Source organism: Myotis yumanensis, unplaced genomic scaffold (genome assembly GCF_028538775.1).
Source record: "Myotis yumanensis isolate MYYU_CA2020_CCGP unplaced genomic scaffold, mMyoYum1.0.hap1 SCAF_2, whole genome shotgun sequence".
Taxonomy (NCBI): domain Eukaryota; kingdom Metazoa; phylum Chordata; class Mammalia; order Chiroptera; family Vespertilionidae; genus Myotis; species Myotis yumanensis.
Window position 1 is genome coordinate 109,961,640 of NW_027223753.1, and position 11,148 is coordinate 109,972,787.

The 11,148-nt window shown below is 39.9% G+C and overlaps 1 pseudogene; it reads right to left on the reverse strand.

The window, feature by feature from the left end:
- Positions 1-580: 580 nt before the first annotated feature.
- On the reverse strand, positions 581-1,164 carry LOC139002542 (N-acetylgalactosamine kinase pseudogene; annotated as a pseudogene).
- Between the last annotated feature and the right edge of the window lie 9,984 nt (positions 1,165-11,148).

Sequence of the window (11,148 nt, forward strand, 5' to 3'; positions counted from 1 at the left end):
ATGTCTCTCCTCTCCTTTCAGTCAGGCCTTAACAATTTAGTCCATTTTGAAGTTATCCTTTCTGCTTGTACCAGGGAATAGTAGTTGTAAAATAATTCATTACTATAAATTAATACTTTAATCCATTCAATAATTCCTTTTTTTTCCCCTCAATTTAATTGTAGCAGTGTGTTTAATTCAAGTCCAAACTATGAGGTCAGTATTGAGTGAATTTTATAATTCATCTTTTAAAAATTTTGAAATCAGTAAATCCACTAAATCATTCTTAAGGTACCTGTCCAACCATAATTTTGGCTCTTATTGATAGAAAACATAATTTAAGATGGAAAATAATTATTATGAAGCATAGAGAGCTTTCAACCATTTCTTTAGAAACACATCTTAATAACAGCAACGTTCATCATATTACAAAACAAAAAGGGATACTTTATTTTGGCATAAGCAGTCCTGCAAGTTCCTAAATGCCCTAAATAGTTTCTCTGAGATTTTCCTACATTGTTAAGGCCTCAGAGGAAAACACAGCCAAACCTCCAGATTTAGTAGCAAACAAACTGTTTCTCAGGCCCTAGGCTTCACTCCTCTAGTAATGAGCTTCATGCTCATTTGCCAGAAAACTGGGCAGCTTGAGGAGGCTGATTCCCAGACACCTGCAGATCTACTCAGGACTATCAGGTCCAGGGTGAAGAGCATCATCTGTGATCAACAGCATTTCTTCCAGACTGAACCTTAGGTTGGCCTGTACCTCCTCTAGCTGCTATACTTTATCCCATTGCAAGCTTTGTTACTTAGTCAGAAGCTTTGAGGCGAGCAGACACCCTGTCTCTCTGATGTTAAAATGGGAATTTGCTGCCTTATTCATTTCCACACAACTGTTAGCAATCACAAACACTTCTCCACTTGGGAGTTTCATATTAGTTTCCTTCCAAGGACTGAACTCTGTCAAATTGGCAGTTCCTCTTCTGTAAGAAATTATATAGACTGGTCCATCCCTCCTCCTTTGGTGCCAGTAAAAACACTCACTCTTGGCGCAGATTTCTGCAAGTTCCCCCTTGGATAGGTTCATTCCCAAATTGTGAATGTCCCTAAGTCAGCACAACAGACCAAAGCACTGGAGCAGGAGAGACTAGGACTGGGTGGGTAGGTTCCGTACACCAAGCAGTTCATTCCAGTTTTGGTTATTAAGACCAAAGTGTTCCTGAATTCCTTTAAATTCACATAGGAAATAGTTGTGCCACAGAGGCCTGGTTTTGTCAATCTGAGTGTTATTAGCATGAGTCCTGAACTCCAGGTGCAAGGATCTGGTATGGCAAGTTGGACAGAGTATTTTCATAGCTATTAACAATCTTGTTTTATAGCCAGAGGAAGCACAGATTATCCACAGTAATCCATATGTTCTTGAAACCTGTCTTTGCCAAAATTAAACGGAACACCAATATCTCTTCTATAATCCTCATCTAGGACACCAGTGCCTGCATTTTGGAGGTGTTTGGCAGCCAAGTGGGACCATGGGGCTACTCTTCCACAGCACCAGAAGGAAGAGCTGTCTGAATGGTGGCTTCACCAGGGTTTTCTCCACAGGTGGTGCTGTGTAATCATAAGCAGCATCCAGTTCACAGCCCGGCAGACCTCATGGTCAGGACACTGGCTTCCGAGTGGGGCCAACTGAGACACAGGCCACCTTCTTCTGCAGGCAGGGACCACTTGCTGGGGAGAGGGCGGTTGTCTCTGGGGTGGCACTGACTCCCGCCATGACTTCCCAGATTCTATCTCAGGGATACCAAAAGCAAAGAAGCCACATAACAATGCCGTGACAGTCAACTGGGCTCAGTGTTGGGCTTTAGGCTATGGGTAAGGCAGCAGGTTCAATTTCCTTACCTAATTTTATTTCTGAAGAATGTAGGGAACTTCAAGATGAATAAAGATAAATAAGACAAGCATAAAATTTTAATGTAATATATAATCTCATTATGCATCATATTAAAATTGGAATATGGAGTGTGATTAAGATACTAAAGAAAAAAATTATGTGAGGCTCTCTCTATAGAGCAGCCCGTGCCCCTTCTAAGGGCCCTTCTTTTGCCTCTGTAACTTGTTTCCTGAGCTCATTTCTTCTAAGGCTCATTCTCTCTCTCTCTCTCTCTCTCTCTCTCTCTCTCTCTCTCTTTCTCTCTCTCTCTCTCTCTCTTCTTTCTTTCTCTCTCTCATCTATCTCTTATCTATCTATCTATCTATCTATCTATCTATTTATCTATCTATCTATCATCTATCTATATATCTATCATCTACCTATCTACCTACCTACCTACCTACCTATTCTGTGAATATTGAGAGAAAAAGAGATTCACTTTGGTTGAGAAAGGTGAGGCACTAAGGACTTAGAAGGAATTCCTTTTCATCTCAGCCTTGAAAAATATGGTAGGAAATTACAATAAGAGACGTGGTATGCCAGATTGAGGAATCAGCATGGATATAGTGAAAATATTGGAGGCTTGGTTTTAGTAAAATCTAATGTATAATATATGAAGAAAAAAAAAATCTAAAAAGAAAGGCTTCAGCCAGACTTTGGAGAGTCATAAATGCCAGGATTAGAAAGCTTAAACTTTATTCAATTGGGAAAGTGTGTGAGGGATGGCATTGAAATTTCTGAGGAAGAAAATGAAATAATTGGGTTTTGAGAATGGTTAAATAAGTAGCAGAAAAAATAAAATGCTTGAAAATGGAAAATATAAAGTAAAAATGGATTTTTAAAGAATGATTTAATTAAGAAGCAATGAACTCCTAAATGAATGAGTATGGTAGGAAGAGCTGAGAGTGCAATGAACATGGGAGGCATTTCTGTGGGAGAGTGGATAAGACCTGAACAGTGATTTGACATGGAGATTAGAAAGGGAGAATAGTTATTATGACTTCAGGGTTTATACTCTGAAGGTGTAATTATCCAAAATGGGGAGGAAGATGAAGTTCCAATATGAGAAATAACTGATGACATAAAATCAAGTGTTTTTGATATTCACAAGAGAGAACAATCAGGAATTGGAGTAGAGGGAAAGGCTTATTTGAAAGCTTTGAAAGTTGAATAAGAATTCCTAGTAAAAATGTGAGCTAGAATGGAAATGTATTATTGAAGGATTCTGCTATTTGCATCTAGGTTTTCTAATGAAAATATGTTGTTACAAATTAGTCTGTCCTTTAGACTGTACCCAAGATGATCAATAATAGAAAAAACTAAGTTCAAATTAACTTAGAATGATATTTAAGGTGGCTCAGTCTTAGAAGGAAAAGACTTCTTAAAATTTGGTCTATTTTTTTCTTTTTCAACTTTTTTTTAATGAAGGAACAGTAGAATTCACTATTGTTGGTATACAGTTCTAAGAGTATTGAGAACTTCAGAAAGTCATGTGGCTACCACAAAAGTCAACATTTGGAACATTTCCTCCTCCCTCTCAAATTTTCTCTCACTGTCCCCTTTGTCCCTTATTAGTCAGCCCCGCCCCTGCATCTAACCATTGGCAACCACACATCTGCTTTCTTTCCCTATAGTTTTGCCTTTTTTCAGAAAGTTGTGGAAGGCACAATTTTAAGATGGCAGTCACCACTGGTAATAAAAACTCTTTATTATGCTACATTATATGGGTGGACCTAATCATACAAGCCCTTTAGAAGCAGAGAATTTCTGTCAGTTGATAACAGAAAAGGAAATCAGATATACAAAGCAGGAAGGAAATTGATTCAAGGTACCTCTGCTGCTTGCTGTTGAAGGAGGGTCACCTGAAAGAAGCCTCTAGGAGCAGAAGGCAATCCCTCACTGACAGGCAGCAGGAAGCCAAACACCTGAACACAATCACAAGGAACTAAAATCTGCCAACAACCTGAATGATTTTGGAAGTTGTTCTCCTCCAAACGTCCAGTAAGAGCCCAGTCCAGATGTCATCTTGTTTTATCCTGTGAGATCCTAACCAGAGCTCAACTGAACCTGCCCTGGACTTCTGACATACGGAGAAGTATAAGCTGCTGATTTTGTGGTAATGTTAGGTAACAATAGAAAACTAATAGTCATACACAGGAAATCATAGATTATGAGGCCTTTAGGCGCAGGCTTATTTCATTCAACAAAATGCAATGAGACTCATTCATACTGTTATGTGGATCACTGAGCAGCATTACATTTAAAGAATGGGCCACGATTTGCTTATGTATTCACCACTTGAAGGTCATTTGGGTTGTTCTAGTTCTTGGAGATAGAAGAGGCTGCTGTAATCATTAGTATACAAGTTTTGTGTGAAAATAAGTTTCATTTGTCTTTTGTAGCTATCTATGAGTGGAATTTATGTGTCACATGATAAATATATATTAAAATGTGTAAGAAACTGACAAACTGTTTTCTAAAGTGGCTGTACAATTTTGCATTCACATCAGTGATATTTGGGAGTCCCAGTAGGTATTGTCAGAATTATTAATTACTGCTAATGGGTGCATAGCAGTATATCATTATTGAATTTCATTTTAAATGTATTTATCACAAAATTTAGAGGTTCTGCACAAATTATAATTTTCAAAAATTGTGATATAAACATAAGCATTTTTTAGTTTCTTCATTTGGAAAGCACATTTTCAGAATATGCCATTGTTCAAGACCATACATTTTTAGACAATATAGTTTTTCACTGAGATACTAAGAAAGCAGATTTGGGCTGAGATGCATTTGTTTAGTCAATGTTTACTGATATCAGCTACTGCCTATGTACCAGGCACCATGCTAAGTGTTTGGAATAAAAGATGAGAAATATGGTACCACTCTCAAAAACCCCATGCTCTGGTGAAGCAGGGGGTCCCGCGGGGGTGAGGCCGAACGGAGTCCTAACGAAGCATGCCCGACTCCGGGGATGGTTCAGTGACGCAAATCCAACTTTATTGTGTGAGTGCAGCAGTATATATAACATTCCAGACCAATCAGAAGTTTACAACATCCATAGGGCAACCAATAGTAGGAAAGATCAGGGTACTATGTAGGGGCTCCTGGGGGTCTTCTCAGGCGGGCGATGCCACTTCCTGGTGTGCCGAGGAAGCTTGTATAGGCGGAGCGTGCTCACGCCATTGCATCTGCGGCAGCACTGAGATAGATCTCCTGAGCTCTTCCTACACTCTGGGAGGAAATGGACACAGAACTTATAATTGTTATGTAGTCTGGTAGGTGTTGTGATGGGGTATGTGAGAGGTGTTATCAGGTAACAGGTGGGGGAGCAATGGATTCAGCTTCAGAGAACAGGCTAGTGAGGTGATAAAATATCACTGCAGGCGTGCACTGCCTGGGCCTGAACACTTCCTGGCTGTGAACATGAGCAGTGAACAGTGATGAAAATAGACTGCTTGGGTCAGGTTGGAGTCACTTTAAACAACCGAAGTTTGAAAATGGAGAGGCATTTTCTCTTGAATTCTTTTAGATTTTTGGAAACCTTTCCAAATAATTGTACTGGATATATAAACTTAATGATAATATGGGACATGATTTTATACATTTTCAATAGGAGTGATTCTCATTCTTACAAATGTGTTCTCGTGATGGAAACACAAAACTGGGCAAAACAAACCTGTTTGGAATTATTTTTTGAAGGGCACAAGTAAAGACAGTAAACAGGATTTTTTGACAGAATCTTTCTCACTTTGATGTTGCCTTTGTTTTGAAGTTAATCATTTATATTTTATGTGGTACATGTATGTGTGTGTATGTATTTGTGTGTGTGTATGTCAATAAAGCAGAGTTAGTTTGGAATGATTAGAAATAAGACTTCATGAGGGCCAACTAGTATGCTTATAAGTGTCCAGTGCTATGATCTTTGAATCTCATATTGCAGAACAAACTCTAAATTCTAACATGAATAGTACTGTACATGCTGAAGATAAAAGGAAACATACAGTGCTTCCATATCCAGGGCCAGAACATATGTAGCAGTATTGTGGGTGTGAAAAACAACTGTGAGCAAAATTGTGCCAAACAATTTAGGGATTGCACATAACTGAATAAATAGAGGGTTAATCACCCAATCACTCTAAAATCATTGTGAAAACATTCTCACACATAGTGTCTGAGTTCTAAAGGAAATATTTGAACATTTTGAGTTTGATTTTAAATTTTAGAAGAGTTTTCACTGAGGTAACATTTGCTTTTGAGGTGTGTAATCTGGGCTCGGCAGGTTGTAATTCAATGACCTTTGTTGTTCACCGCTTATGTATGAATGGTGCTGAAGATTGCAGTTCAATCTCTTCCATGTGGTGGCAAGCCCATGACATCTTTCCATGTTCTAGTCATCATAGTGCCCTTACTGCCAGAATGTAACCAAAGATGTTAGAAATGTAAACAAGATTGTCTCTGTGCACCAGAGAAAGTGATTGGTATACCAGTATCAAAAGCCAGTGAATTTTGGGCAATGGCAAAATGTGCTACAATGTGTCCAATATCCTGAAGATTTCTAAAGCTGCCTAAAGCAGAAATAAGCACTGAGTCTAGAGAATATGACTGATTTGTGCACAGCAACATATTTTCAAAATATTAGGTGCATTTTCTTTTTTTTAGTTTGTACTTTTTGCAACCTATTAGCTTGAGCTAATTTTTGTAAGAACTACTGAGACACCATATTGCAATTTTTGATAGCTCTGCTTTTGATGACTTGCAATAAACCATGCAGGATATTCCCACTGGGAAAGAAGAAGTTGTAAACTGTCACATATATTATCTTTTACATTATTTGGAGCTTGGAGATCTTTTGTTTAGATTTTTTTTTAACTCCAGATGATCACAGATTTTTCTGTTTTGAAAAAAAATTTGAGTGTAAACCAACTCAAAGAGGCACAGAAAGGAAATTTTAACAAACTAATTAATTGATATAAAAAAATTCACAAGCTCTGAATTTTTTTTGACCATGGTTCAAGAACACACATTTTATTTGCAGAATCAATCAAAAACAGTTTTATTGATAAACACAGAGTAGAACTCAACTGTCTGTCTCTAAAGTTGACATCCAACCAGATAGCACTGTGAAAATATATTAACACTCATCCAAAAGAGGTAATTAGGAAGTGTCAAATGAAAACACTAATAAAAATCCTATCTAATAATAGACAAACATGGTAATTAACCATAACTTCTCTATGCTTCCCATTGGCTAATCAGGGCGATATGCAAATTAACTGCCAAGAAAGGTGGCGGTTAACTGCCAAGAAAGGTGGCGGTTAATTTGCATACTCGCAATGATGGAAGGCGAAAGGGGAAGGATGGAAGACAGTGATCAGAAACCCAGGCGCAGGCAAGAGCCAAGGAGCAGGGCAAAGGTTGGCCCTGGAGGCCACCTTTGCCCTGCCACCAGTGGGTGATCAGAGAAGCCTGGGAGATGGGGCAGGGAAGTGGACACAGACAGCGTCCATGACCACAGAAGCCGGATGCAGGGGCAGGGAAGCAGCGCCGCCAGCATCCCCGGCCATGGCTTCCCTGCCCCGCAGCCGGCTTCTGCAATTGGTGACTGCAGAAGCCAGGTGCAAGTCAGGGAAGCGGCCGCTGCCAGAGTCCCTGGCCGCAGCTTCCCTGCCCCGCACCCAGCTTCTGAGATCTGTGACTGCAGAACCCGGGTGCAGGGGCGATCACAGAAGCCAGGTGCGTGGGCAGGGAAGCAGCCGCCACCAGCATCCCCGGCCGTGGCTTCCCTGCCCCGCACCCAGCTTCTGCTATTGGTGATGCCTATTTTTGCATGACACATAACTGACTGCCCTCCCTGGAAGCACAGAAGAAGAAGAAGCCCCAGAAGAAGAAGCCGCCCACCTTTGGTCCAGGTGCCAGCGCCTGGGGCTGGCTGCAGTCCAGGAGACGGACAAGCTACCAGCCAGAGTTCCCAGGCTGCAGCCACCCAGAGAAGCTGCCAGCCCTGTGGTCCAGGGCGCCAGCGCCTGTGGCCAGGGAAACAGGTTCCCTCTTCTCGTACTGTAGTCATTACTTCAATATTCCCCTTCTGAATTTCTCTCCTGTGCTGCAACCCAACTCCACTTTTCATTGGAAGGATACGGAACAGAAAGGACAATGTTAAAAGCTTACATTTTTAAGCCGGTAAGGTTGGTACTTAAACATATAAATGGAAAACTAGAGTCCTTAAGGTAACAAAGGCTACAAAAGACAGGGACAGTGCATGACCTATTATATCCAGCAATCCATATGGGGACTGAAAACTTTGCAATGATGACAATTAGTGAAGATATGAATCAACCAAAATAGTTGACAGGGACAATTCTTCCATCTTTGAAAATATCTACATCAAATCTGTTTAAATAGATTTTCATCTGCATAATATAACACATTCTGACAAGACCACCACCACCAATGTGGTCAGTGTTGTGCCGTAAAATGTTTAATAACTGAGGGACCCCCCCCGCCGAGTGCACAAATTTTGTGCACCGGGCTACTAGTTAGTTTATAAAAACCCAAACAAACAAATCTGTTCTACAGGAAAGAAAATGATTTTCATTTTGCTAAAACTATTAATTTAGAATTTTAAATGATATAATTAACATCTCTGTTATGTTCAAAGCATACAGAATAGTGGCAGATCTCAAATTTTAAAAAAAATTATTTATTGAATTTTTAATTAATTACTTAATTAATTTATTTTTGTTAATCCTCATCCAAGGATAATTTTTCCATTGAATTTTAGAGAGAGTGAAAGGGAGGAAGGGAGGGGGGAGAGAGAGAAAGATCAGTGTGAGAGAGACAGATCAATTGGTTGTCTCCGGCATGTGCCCCAATGGGGGCCAGGGATCGAACCTGCAACCCAGGTACATGACCTTGACCAGGAATCAAATCTGATACCCTTTGGTGTCTGGGCTGACGCTCTAACCACTGATCCATAACAGCCAGTGCTATTAATTAATTAATTAATTTATTTATTTATTTATTTACCGATGCATGAAATTTGTGCAAGAGTAGGTCTTCCTTCCTCTGGCTGCCAGCACCAGCTTCCCTCTGGCACCTGGGACCCGGACTTCACTCAGTCCCTGGCTTCATCCAGAAGGACATCCAGAATGATATCCAGAAGAACATCTGGTCTAATTAGCATATTACCCTGTTATTATTATAGATTTTTAGAGAGAAAGAGGAAGAAGGGCCAGAGAGAGAAACATCAATTTGTTGTTCCAGTTATTTATGCATTCATTTGTGGACTCTTGTATGTGCCCCAACCTGGGATCAAACCCACAACCTTGGCACATCAGGATGACACTGGAACTAACTGAGCCACCTGGCCAGGGCCCTCAAGCTTTTGTAAAATTTGTTTTTCCCTCCAAATAAAGATATTCTTCTTGAATTTTCTATAAATGCTGATATCTAGAATTAGTTTTAAAGGGAAATATATATTTTAAGAGCAAATAAACCAGATGGATAATCTATTTGGTCATTCTGTAAAAGTAAATATAACTGCCTGTAAATAAATAGTCTATGACTTTTATTAACAAAAGTAGAAACATGTACTTATGGACATTTTTAAAGACTGTCTAATTAATAAAAATCTTTGTACATATCCTTTATTCCATTTATGAACATTATATGTTTAAGTAAAATGTAAACCATTACTATTAAGTGGGAAACATTTTACTACTCATTAGTTTAATAAAGACCAGAAGTTATTCATTCTCCCCATTTCACTTCTCCTCTTCCTTTGGGCACTATCATCATCTCTCACCAGGGTCATTGCAGTAGCCTTTTCCCCCTTGCTTCTGCTTCAGGATGTTCTCATTGACTGTTTCCTCTGCTTGGAAAGCTCATCCCAGCTACCTGTCAGACACACTTTCTCATTTTCTCCAGGTTTTGACTCAAATGTCACCTTCTCATTGAGGACTTCCTTTCTCATCCCAAGATGTGGTACATCCCCACTCCCCACAGATTGTATCTTCCTTGCCTGATTTGATTTTTTTTAACACTTACTACTAATAGACTGTATATTTTACTTTCTAATCTTATTTATTGTCAGTCTCTACCACTAGAATATAAACTTCATGGGACAATGAATTTTCTTGTTTTATTTCTTTACTAGAGGCCCAGTGCATGAATTCGTGCACCAGTGGGGTCCCTTGACCTGTTCTGCAGGATTGGGCCAAAACTGACTCTCCAACATCCCCCAAAGGGTCTTGGATTGAGAGAGGGACCCCACCAATGCACGATTGGGGCTGGGGAGAGACATGGGAGGTTAGCCAGCTGGGGAGGGACCAGGGGAGGGCTCCAGGGCATGACCGGCCTTCTCGCTCAGTCCCGATTGGCCGGACCCCAACAGCAAACTAACCTACCAGTTGCAGCATCTGCCCCCTAGTGGTCAGTGCACATTGTAGTGACTGGTCGACCAGTCAACTGTCTGCCCCTGGTGGTCAGTGCACATCATAGCGAGCGATTGAACAGCCTTAGCATATCATTAGCATATTATGCTTTGATTGGTTGAACGGACGACCGGATGACTGAACACGTCGCATATTAAGCTTTTACTATATAGGATTCCTAGGCTCTGGGATAGTCCTAACACAGAATATGATGCTCTAGGACAGTCACTGTTTTGAGATCTGGGATCTACGAGTAAACAAGGTAGACAAGTTATGCTCTCATGACTTGATGCTCTAATGAGAAAAATAGAAAATAAGCAAGTAAAAATAGAAAATAAGCAAGTAAGATAGCAAGATTAGGGATAAATGCTATGAAGAATGACATGTTACTGAAATATGATAGAGAGTGACCGGTGGTAATGGGTAGTGGGAACTTATACTTGAGTGGTCTGGGTGGTTAGACCTAAGAAGTGACATTTGAGCTGAAGCCTGAAAGACAAATAGCAATGCAAAGAGAATTATGTCAAAATCTAAGTGGTATATAACATATGGGAGAACAGAAATTCATATTCAGTAATTTTCATTATTATTCAGCAAGGATTTATTTCTTAAATATGGCTAGTTGGTGTACTGGTTTCTAAATAACTTAAGGTATGGTGCTTACTATAAAGAAACTGTATATCTGGGGCATGATATTCACTAGTATGAAGCAACAAATAATGTAAAATGGAATTTCAATAAGAAGAAGCAAACAATGAAAGTGGGCTGTAATGCTTGGTGGACACAGCTTCTCTCTCACCCAAT